The following is a 16311-nucleotide window of genomic DNA, read 5'->3' as shown; positions in this document are numbered from 1 at the left end:
TGAGCAAGGTGACTTCTTGAAATTAGACTTTGCAAGTATTGGAACAGTGAAAGAAACACATTAGCAGTCAGCTCTTAAAAACTGATACTCCAGAGAAGCATGAAATCCAGCGGTTAACTGGTGTCTCTTTCCACAATGCACGTAGGGAATTAAAGTTCACCCGGTCCTGCACAGTTGGCAAGGTGTGCCTTTTTAATATGGAACCGCGCACCTGTAGAATGACCTTTGCTGCAATGTCAAAAGAAACACAAACATAATCAGAACGATTTTTGTTTGTTTTTACCTCTGAGTATCCAAATAAAAGGCATTTGATTTCAGGGCAGGAAAGTGATGTGCTGTCTCGAATGATTATTTGTGTCTTTCTGTCATTTGCTGTTTTATTTTTTTGTTTTGCTTTTTTAAGTGAGTGAGTATGAGAGAGTACTGACTAATTAAAATTTGATAGGATAGTCTGATAGCACTCCTATCCTCCCCTCTCCGCCATGCGACGCAAAGACCAGAGCAGAGCAGCCGGACACAGCAGAGCAACCACCCGCTAATCCGGGCGCTTTTTGCCGTTGAGATAATTAGATTACGGCGCACCGACGGTGCACCGATCACCATCTCTGCCGCTTGCTACTCCTGCGGTACTTGCACAGCTACCATAAGACATTATATTCTCTCTCTGACTGCGCATCGCCTCTCTCTTCCTTCAGCTGGTGTCGCTCGGTCTCCCTCCCTCTCACACACCCCCTCCCCCTCTCTCTCCCTCTCTTTGGCTGGGAAAGCAAGGGAGAACATTAGAGCACATATACTGTTACTCTGTCTCTCCTACAGAGCTCGTAGTTACCTTGTGACTCCCACACTGGGGACTTAAACTAAAGGAGACTAGAGCAGAGGAAGACTATCTTTACCGCACGAAGGCGAAGAGCATGGCATGAAGAGCATCGCTTCTTTTTCTTCTTCCTCTTTTTCTTTTTCTTTCTTTTTTGTGACTTGAAAATAAACTACTCGATGTTTCTCTCGTCTTGAAGGGACCGACAAAGGGATTTTCTTCTTCCCCCCTCAACACACACAAAAGTGGGGTCAGTCCATAAACGAGGCGAGTGGATGAGTTGTGTGGATGTTATTTCCTGGATTTTTTCCACCGGGCTGTGTGTTACCGCGGCCCACAGACAGCAACAGTGTGCGGAAAAGTAGATTTGTGTGTGAAACATATGGCTTCAACGAGGACGACACGGTAAGTCGTACAGTGCATGCAGTCGGAGCCCGTGTTACTTTACTGCCTGAAACATCTCTGACTTATAGTGTGTGTGTGTGTGTGTGTGTGTGTGGTAGTTACTTTAGTCACCCAAAGGCACCGCTTCTGTTTCATGTATTTGCTCTGCTCCTGGCTGCTGCTTCTATTTCCAGAGCATTATAAACCCACACAGTTCAAACCGCTCCACAGGGGTATATTCTCTTTCTTTTGGGGGTGGGTAGAGATTAATCTAATGCGCGTTTGTGTGGAGACAAAACATCCCTTCTGCTACCAAAATTGGGGGGGCGGGGGGGGGGGGGGTTATAGGCTATAGGCATAATATGACACCTGCACTGAAAAAAGTCCAAAATACAGTATCATAAAGTACTTTGAATACTATGTTTATGGACCAGTGAGAAGATTCGCTGTCCGTGGTGCTGAAACTGGCTGATGGGATTATTAGTGCTGGTTTAGTAAACTGACGTCGGCTTTATTCCAGACGACTCTACATATTTGTAAGCACTCCAGAGCTTTAGTCTAGTTCAGATATCACCGAGCTATTGATTATGATTCTCTGGCTGTGATCTTAATAAGAGTAATAGTAAATTTCAGTAATTTCTTTAATGTCACCAGCACCATGCTTGTTTATGGGTATTTTTTTCACGCGGTTAAGGTGGATAAAGTGATTTAAGTTGTATTTATGTTGGTCTTGAGGTTAAAACCCATCTTAACCACGTGGTCTGTAAGTCACTTTCCTAACAGAGCGGTACCTTGTAAGAGATCGTTCTCATGCCGTCTGAAAGAGTGTAATTTATTTTCAACAAGTAGCGTCCACGCTACAGTACGTGGACTGTCTGTCGACTGCCCATCCAAAGCAGGTTACCTCACAGCAGCCTGTGTGTCTCGGATTATGAAAAGAAAGAGAATCATCCGATTACTTTAAATTACTGCAAGCTGTCGCCTCCTCAACACAAAGCAGATAGCGAGGGGAGAAAGTCAGAGGTGGCACGAGCTAGGAGTGATGTAAAGTGTGTGTAACAGGTACAATATGGTTCTCTGGGTTTTTTTTTTTTTAATCTTGATTCTTATGTTCCCATAATTGCATAATAAACCTAAACCCGTGTCATCATATTAACCTTTGTATTATGGGACTCTTGCTCAGTCATGTATGAGAGTGGCTGGCACACACAGGTAGAGGTAGGCAATCAGTAATGACAAAAAACAGAATTGCTGCGGTGCCATTGTGAAGCCAAGTAAGAGGCTGTGTAACAGTGTACTCAGTGGATTATGTGGCGTTGCTTTCGTGTGGCTTCCTGTAAATATGCAGACACACAGGCAGGTGTGTGTGTGTGTGTGTGTGTGTGTGTGTGCGCGCGCGCGCGAAGAGAGGGTCAGACAGACAGAATGTGTTTTGTGAACCTGGGACCCATCCACTCCTCACCATGTCAAATCCTGTTAGTCACGCTGGATGACAGAGGCACCAGGACTTCGATTTAAATAACTGTGGCTTAGTCCTTGCCTACAAATGGGAGATTTTCTATGAAGTCATGTTTCACTGTGTGTTTTGTTGTCGTTGAGTTAGTTACTTATTAGTGCAGAACAAGTTTGCTTTAACCTCCTCTCCATTTAACAAAGCCTCATTCTTCCTTCACCTTTTCTCCCCCAAAAATATTTTTCTCCATTTTTAACTTAGTTATTTTAGTTTAGCACTTACGCTGTGATCAATAACCTTACATTGCATTTGTCTTGCTTAAATCATCAAAAATCATGAGAAAGCAACACATATATGAGAAATAAAATGTGTTTACGGCTTAAATCTTCATTCTTACACTGGTCAAAACACGTCATTGTTCTTGTGTTCGAATTAAGGTGTAGAAAAAATTAAGCACTGATTCAATTAAGCACAAATATTTGTTGTCCTAAAAATGTTAATGTGATCTTCACCTTTAGACTTTTTGCTCAAATCTATTTGTTTTACACGTGTCTTCTCAAACTGTTGAGGAAAATAAGCATGTCTTTTCCAAATAACCTGGACTAGACATTCTGAGTATTTTGTGATTTGACTGACAGAAGCTCTTCTGTGCTGTCAGAGAGACAAAGCTCTGCTGAGTTGAGAGATTATCATTTCAAATCTGGCGATACTTAATTGATGCTTTCCGTCCAGTTTTTGCAGTGGTTCTCAATCCGGGGTCCTTGAGACCCAGAAAATTCAAACACACCTTCTGGCAAGGTAACTCCTCCTGCTCTGAATCCCAAGGTTCACAATTAGGTGCGCTACATTAGTCGTGCTACTCCCAGTGCTTATCTCTTTCAGTTGTCATGTTTTGACACGAATGCGAGGTGATGTCATCATATCACAGATCTAGATCTTACACAGTTTTGCTCTTCGGCTCTGTACAGTACAATCCACTGCAATAAAAAAGTTTTTTTTTTTTTACTTGAGCTATTAAAAATGCATTAAATGTCAAAAGTTTGAGAGGAGCTATTAAAAAATCAATAGAAAATGTTTCATATGGTACCAACATGAATTTCACACATGATGAAGCAGAAAGCCAAATGGATCTCAAGAATGTGATCGTCTATGGGAAATGTTTCGGTCTCTGGTGTTTGAGCTTGATACCACCATCTCCTGCAGCTGTTGCTCGCTGTTTGTCAAAGGTCTGTGTTAGAAATGCTGCACCACATTCTTCACATTAATAGCTTATTAGATTGCTGCCATCCATCCAGCCATCCATACATCATACTAACTTTCATATCTATGCACTTGTGGGAGGAAGCCAGAGTACATGTAGAGAACATGCAGACTCTACACAGAAGGGTCTCAGCCAGCCAGCCACTTGTTCATTTAAGATTTCATCATGCCTACCAACATGTAAATGGTAATTATCTGGAGTTTGGCAATTATCTGGACTGATTAAACTGTCACATTCAACTGGGAATGAACATCTGGGTTTAGCACCCTCATTCGTCGTGTACCTCACCTTTCCCTGTGTCAAAGGATATTTTGGCTCTTAAGTTCTGTTTTTGTAAAGGCAGGAGAGTATGCCTCCAAACATTGGTGCATTTTAAAAAGCACCTTTCACGACCTTCACTTAAATGCTCAAACGGATATTTGCATTTCATTGCAACGTTTCAATCCATGCACCAGCACCGTTTCACTATTTGTGCCTGACTCACACCACTCCTTAAGGGAGACTAATTCTTAGACTAACACCTGTTCTGCCTACATGTTTCAGCAAACAGAGCGGTTGTATAAGACAGTTGCAGTTACTGCATCATGATTTCTTACTCTCTTTGATCATAACTGACACAGATAGCAGTGTGACTTAATCATCTGATTTATTTCCAAACAGGGCGTTGTGGGATGGTTTTGTTTCGTCCCAATTCCTTGCGAGGGCTAGAGGGGTTTAATCTTTTGATTCCCTTTATTAATTTCAACACTAACTATAATTGCAAAAAAAGCCTTATTATTATTATAGTTTTATTTACATCAACACCTCGCACTTGTAATATCTGTTCACTCTGCATTTAGCCCAGTCCCCCCCAAGAGCCCAGACTACCTATTAGAAAGATGTCATATTGAATTAGCCACACTTGTGTAAGCAGGCCTGACTATTCATATTGCTGAGATCTGCAGTTTCTATGCGTGTGTAGAGGTATGTGCAGCCTTCGGAGACATTCACCAATTCCTTGTGTATATCAAAAGCATGTGTTCTCTACCAGATCCTATTAGGGATTTTGTGAATACTCTCTTCGGAGCCTGCGTCTTAACAGTTGACTGGATCCAATTTTTATGTCTACAAATGATTTTTAAATACACCCCACGATTAAAAGAGCTTGTTCAACAGGACTCATTTTCAGTGCTTCTTTCATACACAGTTGTTTGCTGTGATGTATTATATATTTGGCATAATGCACACAATAAGCTGTTATAGATATAGCCTCTCTGATATAGTCTGACATCTGCACACATGAGTAGTTGCAGCAAATCTAAACCATTTTTGGTTTATTCGCCACACTTCATTAGGTACAATTCTGCAACTGCTCCTCAAGAAAAATGTCTAATCAGGCAATCACATGGCAGCAACTCTGCATTTAGATATGTAGACATGGTCAAGACGACCTGCTGAAGTTCAAACCAAGCATCAAAATGAAGAAGGATGATTTAAGTGACTTTGAATGCAGCATGGCTGTCGGTGCCAGACTGGCTGGTCTGAGTATTTCAGAAACTGCTGATTTACTGGGATTTTCCCCCACAGCCATCGCTGGGGTTTACAGAGAATGAAAAAAAAGAAAAAACATCCAGCTGGAGTTCTCCGGGCAAAATGCTTTATTGATGCCAGACATATGAGGAGAATAACCAGACTTTGAGCTAATAGGAAGGCGATACTAGCTCAAATTACTACATGTTACAACCAAGGTATGCAGAAGAGCATATTTGAATACACAGCATGTTGAAGCAGATGGGTTACAGCAGCAGAACTGCACACCACTCCTGTCAAAACAGGAAGAACAGGAAACTGAGGCTTAACTTCACTCAAGCTGAACAACAGAATACTGAAAAAAACGTTCTCTGATATACAGAGTCTCAATGTCTCCTGCAACATTAGAATGGTACGGTTATAACAACAACACTGCCTTTTATCAAATGTTCAGGCTGCTGCTGGTGTAATGGTGTTCAGGATATTTTCTTGGCACACTTTAGGCCCAATAGTTCCAACTGAGAATCAAATGCCACATCCTACCTGAATGTCCCTTTGTGACCACAATGTAATAATCTTCTGATGGCTGCGTGAATAACACGCCATGTCACAAAACTCAAATAATTTCAAACTGGTTTCTTGAAAATGGCAATAGGTTCACTGTGGCCTCCACAGTCACCAGATCTCATTCCAACAGAGCACCTTCAGGTATGAAAGGGAGATTTACATGGATGTGTTACTGAAAATTGGCAGAAGCTGCGTGATGCTGTTGTGTCAATATGGATCAAAGTCTTTAGGGAATGTTTCGAGTACCTTGTTAAATTTGTGCCACAAAGAATTAAGGCACTTCCGAACACAAAGAGGATCTGAATCAGGACTAGCAAGGTGTACCTAATAAAGTGGACAGCGAGTGTATATTATCACATTCTATCTTTTTTTTTCTAAGTAAGAAATAGCTATTTGTGATTTCAGACAGTTCTAACACATCTACAACAGTTAATTACTGTGCAGTCAGTGGAGAATACAGAAAACTCACTGCTGGCAGCACGCTTATGAAGAAGTCAAACATGGTGCCCAACATAATGAAATGCATATTGGATGCCAGTCTATTCTGTGAATGTTTTATTTATTCACAGCAATAAAGACAAAGACGCAAGCAAGAGTTTACTTGAGCTTGTTTGCTTTATTCTTATGTGGGCACTTCACACTGGGTAAAGTTTTGCCCGACTTCAATTGTTATGCTCCGGCTTCAGTGCAGATGTGCTGATCCTTATTGACATTTTGTTATTCTGTCTGAAAGATTGAGTTTATATTCAACAATACAACCAAGCTGATTGTGCCTAACAGGATTATCTGCCAGCTTGCCAAAACACTGCCTGGAATCTGCATATCTGGCAACGCAGGCAGGAGAAACAAAGAGGCAAATTAGCAAAAGCTGTCGAACTTATTTTCTTTGTGGCCAAATTTTCATTTTGTTTATTACTTATGAAGGGTGTTGCAAATTTGATTGAACTGTGCAAAACAAGCAACCACTTTTAATAATTCTAACAGGCAAGGTTTTCTTTTTAAGCAAAACAAAACACAAACAAAAAGAGTAAAGAAAAGGAAAAACAAGCCAAGTGAATTCAGATGTAGTTGTTGTTATGCTTACCTTAATGTCCCACCCCAGATATCGGTTCCCACAAGACTTGCAATTTCTTAAACTGGGTCAAAAATTAGTTTTTAGTTGTTGGTTATGGATTCCTGCACTTGCAACTTTACTAGTGTGAGTCTCAGGGTGAGATTAAATAAAACTAATTTTAATCCTGTGTGGTAAAAGTTCTGAGAACCCCTTGCCCCAGTTTAATACCCTGAGCAGCTTTCTATCTGATCAGGGGCTCCTAAAGCTCTCCAGTCCTGGATGCAATTTAGAGAGAATTTGTCAATGAGTCTTAGACATGGTAGACACGGTGCAATGTTTCCAACGTGGATTCACCACCTCCGGTGTGGATACTTACTCATAATTTGACATATTGATGCAATGATACATGGCCAACAACAGTTAGTACAATAGCAATCTTTTTAGTGTAGTGTGGATGAGATTTTAAAAAATAGGACATAACCAATGGGCAATGACTTAATGAAGTGCCAGCCTTTCACCCATGTTGCATCCACCTAGGGCAGCATCCTTTTTCATCAGTGTTCTCAAAACACAGCTGCAGCAGTTATTTGAGTTCAGAATCCCATTTATTTCTGAGTCTAACAGCATCTCAGGGACAACATGAAGATTTTAGTGTAAATCCCATTCACATTAATGTAAATGGACACCATATAGACAAGACTGAGAGGTAATATCGATAAAATGATTATTTCTCACAGGAAATAGTATAAAAGAAATGGGCTCCTGGATATAAATCCATATGTAAGGGATTAAATTATCACCATTTGGTGAACCTAATTGCACAGAGTCAGGTTTTCAGCTTCTTTGCATAAACCCTGACAGTGAGCAGACATACCTGATAGGATGCTCAATAGTGAGTTAATTACAAAATGATATATTTACACCTTCTATTGTTAACATGCAGTTACATTCATAGCTGTTCCAGTCAATATTTTGATTTGGGCAAAAAGATAAAATGACTGAAGTGTCACTGGTGGTGACAAATGCAAAGAGCATTTTATACAAACATTGCAGCTTTCCAGAGCATCTTAGACTTAAACTTATTGCTGTGGTTTTTCAGACCTTATCTTTGTAATTGATGTTCATTTCAGGAGCAGCAGCTGGCTATTTTGAGTGAAAAAGCAGAAGACTTCATCCTGTCTGCTCAACACCACATGGCGCAAAGACGTAACAAGCAATCAGAGTAAATCAGTTACGTGTTTGTGAGGGTGGAGACCAAAAGTAAGCAAAAAAATGAAGTTCACACTTGGCCAGAAACTTGGCACAAAGTTGCAGGATTCAAAGGTGAGTATTTAGGATCTACTTTTAAAGGCCACAGCGTGAAATGTGTTATTTGTGACGTGAGATTAATATTCGTAATATCACAGAGATCTATGCCTTAGTGTAATTCATGTAGCGTTCATCCTCCGATAACTGCTTTTTAGGCAGTGGGGAGAGGACGAACAAGTAGAGAACAACACATCTTTACATAACAGCACTGTAAACTTAGATTTCTGGAAGCTAATGAAACATTCAACAGTTACAAAAGCTGTTGTGGTCACTGATTAGTTGTTAACTGTATCAGTTTTAGATGCTGAGCATACTTATTTCTGGGGGGTTTTGTGTTTTCTGGGGGTTTGCAGCAAATATCTGCCTGCTGCAGTTGAAAATAACTATAAGAGTGGTGAGAGTAACAGAAAATTTGTGGACAGTTAAACAGTGATCCTTTAAATATTGTCTGTAAGCATAGGCAATACTTTCTTTTACTCAGGCATCTGGAGATAAATAATTCAACAGCTATGCATTCCCTTCCAAACATAACCCTCTGCTGTGCCTCAGATACTCTTTTAGCTCTTCTGTAGAGTGAAGGATATGTATTCATGTATTATTATTATTACATGCTGTATATGATGTGTTATTTATTACAAGGCAAACACTTCATCGATAATATGTAATATATATAAAGTCTTGCTTTCTCCGAGAATTTGCTGCATTTGGACGGTCACAGAGGATCGCGCTGGAAAGTTAGCATTTCTCATTTAAGATCTGAAGATGCTCTGGGGCTGTAGTGTGATACACTCCAGAGTGGTAGTCACTTTTAGCGCACACACACGTCTGCAAAAAAAAAAAGTAACTGACATGAATAAAACAAAGCACAGGGTCTGAGTAAGATTTGATTTATTTATGCATTTATTTGTGATTAATTTGCTGTTTTCTGTGTGTCAGGGACAGAATACGCAACCATCTGCAACAATAGAAAGTGTTTTTGTGTATGCGTGTGTGGGCGTCTGTGTGTTCGCGGCCACATGCTAAGCCACAGAAGGTTTCCAGTGTTAAGTCTCCCCTCTGGCTCTGTGAGAGAGAGAAGGAGGGAGATTACAGTGCCTATTGCCAACTTCAAAGTGTCTACTGGTGTTGTGCCAGGTCAGCATGTTTACACAGGAGAATTGGTGTTGGGACACACACGATCATAGGCACACACACACACAGTCTTCTGCATGCACATGTGTAGACACACCTTATCGCCTGCTCTGGCTCCTGAACATGCACACACACACAACGCGCACACTGCCCAGAGTGTATTGGTCTTATCAGTGGTCCCAGTGAGTTAGGGGAGGCATTTAATCAGGGTCAGCGCACAGCTCTTGGCATCAAACTGATTCCACCATCTCTCTCTCTCTCTCTCCCTTCCTCCTATCTTCCATTTTTCCTCACCGCTCACTCTACTTTTCGTGTAGTCGGCTAAATATTGCCCAGCAACAAAGTTTTGTTCCGAAAAAGTTAAAACTGGATCACAGGAGGCTTCAAAATAGTTTCACTTTTTATAAATTCATAAACTTTTCCAGCTACTTTTGGAAAAGATTGTAATACTGTTGCCGCCTTAACAGTTACTCATTTGGACCTGTGTGGTAAATAAAGTGGTTTGAGTTAAATCAATAGTTAGACATTCTGGGAATTGCACTCGTTTGCTTCTGCTGGTGGAGTGTTAGCTGAAAGGGCACAACAGATGGAAATGGAGGTCCAGCTAACCTGGATCTGTCCAACACGTACACCTAAAGAGACCAGCTACTAAATCACAGCCAATATAAAAATAGATAAAACCTTTTTTAATCCCACATGTGTGTATATAGACTGGGTTTGGCCCCCTTTTATCTTCAGATCTGCATTAATTCTTCATGGCATAGATTCAACAAGGTAATGGAAACATTCCTCAGAGATTTGGTCCGTATTGACGTGATAGCAATTGCTGCACGTTTGCATATCCATGATATCTCCCATTACACCACATCCCTAAAGCTGCTCTATTTGACTAAGATCTAGTGACTGTGGAGTCCATTTGATTGAACCAATTAGAGATTATTTCAGGTTTGAGACTTTGCACATCATCCTTCTGGAAGCAGCCATCAGATGGGTACACTGTGGTGTCGTGAGTTCTCAGAATCGGCTCTCTGAGCAAAAGAATAACAAGACCACGGAACGCAAGTTTGATAACATCATGGGGAAGCTCGCGGTTCTCCAACGGGAAATTGAGAGACCAGTGTCGGAGTGTTAAAGAACAGCTTTGAAATTCTCATGAGTTGTTGCAAAAGAAAAATTACCATCATAATCCGGCTATCCCTTCGGCGCCAGCTGTGGGCTCAAGGCTGGAGCCGAACAAAAACTCCCTGATAACGACTGTGTTGAGTCTGTTCCTTCCCATTCCATGCAAGGCCACCTGGGTTGGCTGGAAGACTGTTTACTTAGCCTGGCAGGGTGAAGGACACTGTCTCAGCTGAACTATGGACGCGCACACACATACATATACTGATACTGATAAGCAGTGTTGGGAAGGTTACTTTTAAAATGTATTCCACTACAGATTACAGAATACATGCCCCAAAATGTATTCTGTAACGTATTCCGTTACATTACTCAATGAGAGTAACATATTCTGAATACTTTGGATTACTTAATATATTATCATGCTGTTTACAACTACATGAATGTGATTTATTACTATTACTGAAGGTCCACGGGTCTGAACCGTAGTAAAGGGACCTCTGGCTAATACGGTGGGTTCATGTCAGCTCGTAGCCGAAAACTAGCTTTACTTTGTTGTCTGGGTCAACTTTGCTAGTGAGAGACAGAGAGAGGCGTTGAACGGCTGCTCCAAAGGAACTTATTGTTTCGGAGGAAAACACGAACACGGTGTACAGTCGAGTCTTAATAGCTTACTTACAACTGGGCTCGTCAGGCACTCTTCTTGGCTGCAGTGGTTATTATTATATTTCCATGCTTCCAGCTCCCGTTTCTGCTCGATGACAGCTCATACTTTTCCTTTTTCTCCCTCCCTCGATCACAGACACATAATGTGTATGGCAGTCCATTCTCCCTGCAGCACGGACTACACTGCCTATGATGCTACATTCTTTAGAGCTATACCGTTAGCATTCTGCCTATTAGCTTAGCACAACAACAACAGGCGCTCTCTCACCCAGGAAACACGCAGAGAGAGAGAGAGCGTCACCCTGTAACCATGGCAACCGTAACGCTGCCACCTGGAACAACAGAACGTAGCTGTCAAACAAAACCCAAACAGTCCTGACCCGCCACAATATGAAACAGGGAAGTACCGCCGTGTAATCCATTTATTTCAACAAAGTAACTGTATTCTAAATACCACCTTTTTAAACGGTAACTGTAACGGAATACAGTTACTCATATTTTGTATTTTAAATACGTAACGGCGGTACATGTATTCCGTTACTCCCCAACACTGCTGATAAGCACTCACTGACGCATCACACTCCCTACCCCGGATCCAACGCCACCTCCAACGCTTACTTCCCCTCTGATGTGGACATCGGGTCAGCTGGAGGCGCAGTCGAAGATTGCAGCGGTCCCAGATCAGATGTACACACTGGAACACTTTCCCATGTTGCTTGTCTGTGTTTATTGTGCTATGGTGTGTTGATATCTGTGCATTCCTGTATTATCCTTTTGTGTTACACATTTCGATGTTTTTTTCCTCGCTACTTTTTCTGACCTGTCTCCCCAATGTGATGTTTGTGTATTGTATGTACGGTTGGCAAGGTCTGTCATCTCGGTTGTGGGCAAAAGACCTGCAACTGACAAATAAAGGCTATCTCATCTCATCTCATCATCTCAAAGGGCACATTTAACAACACTCAGTTGATACTGAAGGGCTGAAAGTGTGCCAAGAAATGATCCCTCAACCATTACACCTCTGTCACAAGCTCAAACCATTGTTACAAGGCAGGATGGATCCATGCTTTCATATTGTTTACTCGTCTTGTTCCGAATTCTACAATCAGTACGCAGGCTCCTCAGACCAGGCAACATTTTTCCAATCTTCAGCTGAGCCTGTGTGAATTGTAGCCTCAGCTGCACCTGGGGCGCTTCATCTGCTTTAAGGTTTGACATGTTGTGCATTCTGGAATGCTCTTCTGCCTAAGTTAGTTGTAATTACCTTCTTGTAAGCTGAAAGTAGTTTGGCAATTCTCCTGTGATCTCTTTCATCAGCGAGACATTTTTGCCCAGAGAGCTGCCGCTCACTGGATATTTTGTTTCTTGGAGAAATGAATGCGTGAGAAAATCCCAATAAATCAGTGTTCTCTGAAATACCAACAGTCATGCTACACTCATAGTCACTTAAATCAAGTTTCGCCCATATTCTGGTGCCTCTGCTGGATATGTTGGCAATAGGTTCAAATCACGGGCCAGGGTATGTCACTAGTAAGGGTCCCCAGGCGAGACCCTCAACCACGTTGAGGAACCAGGACATGCTGATGACAAATGGACTGAGAACATGGAATTGATGTGCTGCGCATTGCAGGATGACTTTTCCTTTGTTGAGAAAACAAATAAAAACACAAAGAAGCTGAAATAAGCTTGGCAATCTTTATTCAGTACCGAATCTTACAGATTATTACCGGTGATTTAATTTGAATAGTTTAACATTTTAAATTCATTCTACAATATTTTAAGGTTACGGAAAGAGAATTTGTTTGAAGTAACACAAGAACATAAACTGACAAATTGTGGAAATAGAGAACGACAGACCAACATAACTATTCATATTAAATGCCAGTTTTGGAGACTTGACACCAAGCTTAAATATGCAGCAACTTCTTAAAATCCTTGCAGTTTGAAGGTTGCGGACCTTTTGTTTAGTCCCTTACTGCAAAAATTCCCCACATTCCAGATTACAAAACATCTTGTTGGGAATTAACATATCTTTACATAATAACGTATTATAATGAGTAGCTTCAACTGAGCCTCATTCAGACTTTTCTTGAAAGACAATATATGGCACGACTGAGCATCAAGTGGAATCCTAGACAAGCAGGGAGATTTTAGTAGGATCAGCAGACTGTTATCTGAGCCGTGTTGTCGGCTGTGTCGTGTCAAACTGGGGCAATACTCTCTTTGTTTTCACGACATAAAAACATAGTGGATTTATTTGTTTTCCTTTTTTCAGAGCATTAGCAACTTAATGTTCTTTGATGTACAGGAGTTGATGCATGTTTGATGAACACGCTGTGACTAAGAAGATAATTGAAAACGCAAACGCTTAGTTTGCCACCTATTTCCCTCCAACAGTTTCCTTCTCTGTGTTTTTCTCCTGCTCCCTTTCCCACAACCTAAAACCGACCGAAAACTTTACGACCAATTATTTTCACCCGTTCACCCGTGTGCTCTCCCCCATCCATTCTTCATTCTCCCCGCTGTTGTTAATAATTAACAAAGCTGTCAGATTTGAAGTGTTTTGAAGATGGTAAGTGTTTCTCTGTTGCTATCCAGTATAATACTCATGACCTTGTTTTTCAAAGCAATGTTCATTTAAGAAAGCAGTTGAGGGTTTTTTTAAATGTTCTTTGAGACAACAGCACTTTTGCATTATTGTTGACTTAATTGTTTTTCACTTGTTTGTCAAGTGTTTAGTGTAAATATTCTCACAAATTATTTAATATCAGAACTCTCTGATGGGAATAAACCAAGGATCCGAATCTTCTTTAACACACTGTAACATATAACAACGCAGGATCTGCTTTCACCAGCTGGAATCACTGGATTACACATTTGCTAATTTATTCAGTCACTTCATTAATAAGTTATGAAATAATGACTGAAACAGAGCTTTGTGCCCAAGTCCCGTGTGTGCCAATCAGCGCTCTGCAGATCATTGGATCAGCAGCGTTGCAGCTAGACTCAGGTGACAACGTTTAAGCAGTGTTGGCAGCTGTGGATTGCGTGCAAGCCTGTTCCAGGGCAGTATGTCAGGTCTGCACAGCAAGGGTAGGAATTAGTTCACTAGGCTGACAGAGGCAGGTTATATAAGTCTGAAATTTTAATGTAGGGAATTCAGTGAGAATGGAGAGCCCTGGTCAGAGCTAACAGTGCTATGGGTTTGATTCCATGTCAGCTACTTGCAAGAACGTGTTATAAATGTGTCCATTACTCCTGAATACCCGCTGTTAACAAAATGGACCAAAGTAGACTTGAAGTGAATGAATTTAGAATTTTCAGGGAAACATATAGCCTATTAAAATGCAACACTACAGACAGAGAATAATTCCAACCCACATTTTTTCCATCATAGATGTCTGTCACAGTCCAGTAGACATTTTCTTGTGATAGATGTCATTCCATGTATGCCCTACAATAAATGAGTGACAGCGGTTTCCTTCCTACAGACTCCCATTTTACAGGCTATAAATTTATGCTAGCTGTTTAGCTTTTTTGTCTTCAATTACTTACCAAAAGTAGTTTGTAAATACATTTCAGAGTTTCACTTTAAACTCTTTAGAGCACGATGATATATCATATATATCATTTTGGTTTTATACATGATGTTTTCAGACTTAAATAAAAGAAAAACATAAAAATACAATTTATTAAATTAAGGGAAACAAAAACATTAACGGAAAACCAAAACCATCGACTCTTCTTCTCGTTTTTAGCAGTGAATGGGGACATAGAACAATTAGCTACAGTATAAAGCAGGTACCACTTTTGAATGTTTAAATGTTTAATATCTCATTTTGGAACCCAACTAGCGCATGTCTATGTGTGGCTTCTGTTGCAAGCTCACTCATTGTTAGCTGGAGTTTTTCACAAAAAAAAAGTATCTGACTAACGGAAATTGAACCTACTATGACATTAGAGGTGAAATCAACCACATTAAATGAGATGTGAGATTTATTGCCACCCGTACAGTTATGTGACTGTGAAATAATTGAGGAGAAGGGAGGTGAAGGCTATCTGACTGATCAGCCATGGTCACTAGTGGCAGCACAATCTGTCATAGTTAACACCTACTTACTCCATGTTAACCACGGGGCATGCCTCATTATTCACTCCCTCACATGTGAAAGGCAACATGTGAATACATCAGCACTTGCACTATTGTGTGATGCATTGCAAAGATCTGCCCAGGAAGAGAAAAGGAAAAAAATTATGAAGGCTTAAAGAAAGACAGGAAATAAATGTTCAGTCCACTAATAAGGAGCTATAGGCTTCATTTTTTGATGTAGAGCAAAGACACAGGAGTGTTTATGGCTACACTGACACATTGTTTAGCTCACCAGTGATGATTTTTTTTAATTTCAGTACAAGATGAAATATGTATGGGGTTGTTTGGTAAGGGTGTCAATCATGAGCAATAACAAACTCTCTTTCAGGACAGCTCTAGCAGCATCCAAGTAGTCGTAATAACTTTAAACCCAATTAGGCAGCGGAGCTTATCCTCCCTCCTCCACCCTTTAGACATGCCCATGCCTGCAGGGATCACTGACAGACAGACAGCTTGTAGTTAAGTTTAAAAAGATCTGAAAATGTGCAAGCAGTGGCATGCAATTCAGTTAAATGAAATTAAATTATTCATATATTGCCAATTTACAACAGCAGTTACCTCAAGGTTCTTCATGTTATAAGGTAAAGAATCCCAGTAATCACATGACACCTTATCAGTGAGCTTGTGGTGACAGCGGGAAGGAAGAACTCCTTTTTTGTTTTTTACTCCCTTTTTATAGGAACCAGAAATATCTGCCATACTGTCTTAGTTGGTTGCGTATTCCCCAACCAACTTGAGTTGTCATTTAAGGTTAAGCTTGCTGTCGCTAGGTTCAGTGGTTAGCAATGAGTGTGCTATACCACAAACCTCCTTGCGATTGCTTTAGTTGCCACCAAATTGCAGTCTGTATTTGTTGCCATCTTGTCTACAGACAGAAAGAATGACAGTAAAACTT

At 40.7% G+C, this 16311-nt stretch overlaps 1 protein-coding gene across 1 annotated transcript in view; it reads left to right on the top strand.

Moving 5' to 3' along the window:
• The first annotated feature begins 533 nt into the window (after positions 1 to 533).
• LOC146512705 (protocadherin-15-like) overlaps positions 534 to 16311 on the top strand; it is a 231453-nt gene continuing 215675 nt past the window's right edge. The window contains exon 1 of the mRNA XM_085171180.1: positions 534 to 1219. The gene's annotated coding sequence lies outside the window, so the exon portion shown is untranslated. The remainder of the gene's footprint in view (positions 1220 to 16311) is intronic.

This window comes from Neolamprologus multifasciatus, chromosome 8, assembly GCF_963576455.1.
Source record: "Neolamprologus multifasciatus chromosome 8, fNeoMul1.2, whole genome shotgun sequence".
NCBI classification, from domain to species: Eukaryota; Metazoa; Chordata; class Actinopteri; order Cichliformes; family Cichlidae; genus Neolamprologus; species Neolamprologus multifasciatus.
Note: the sequence above shows the minus strand (reverse complement) of the source record. Positions and strands in the feature narration are given on the sequence as shown.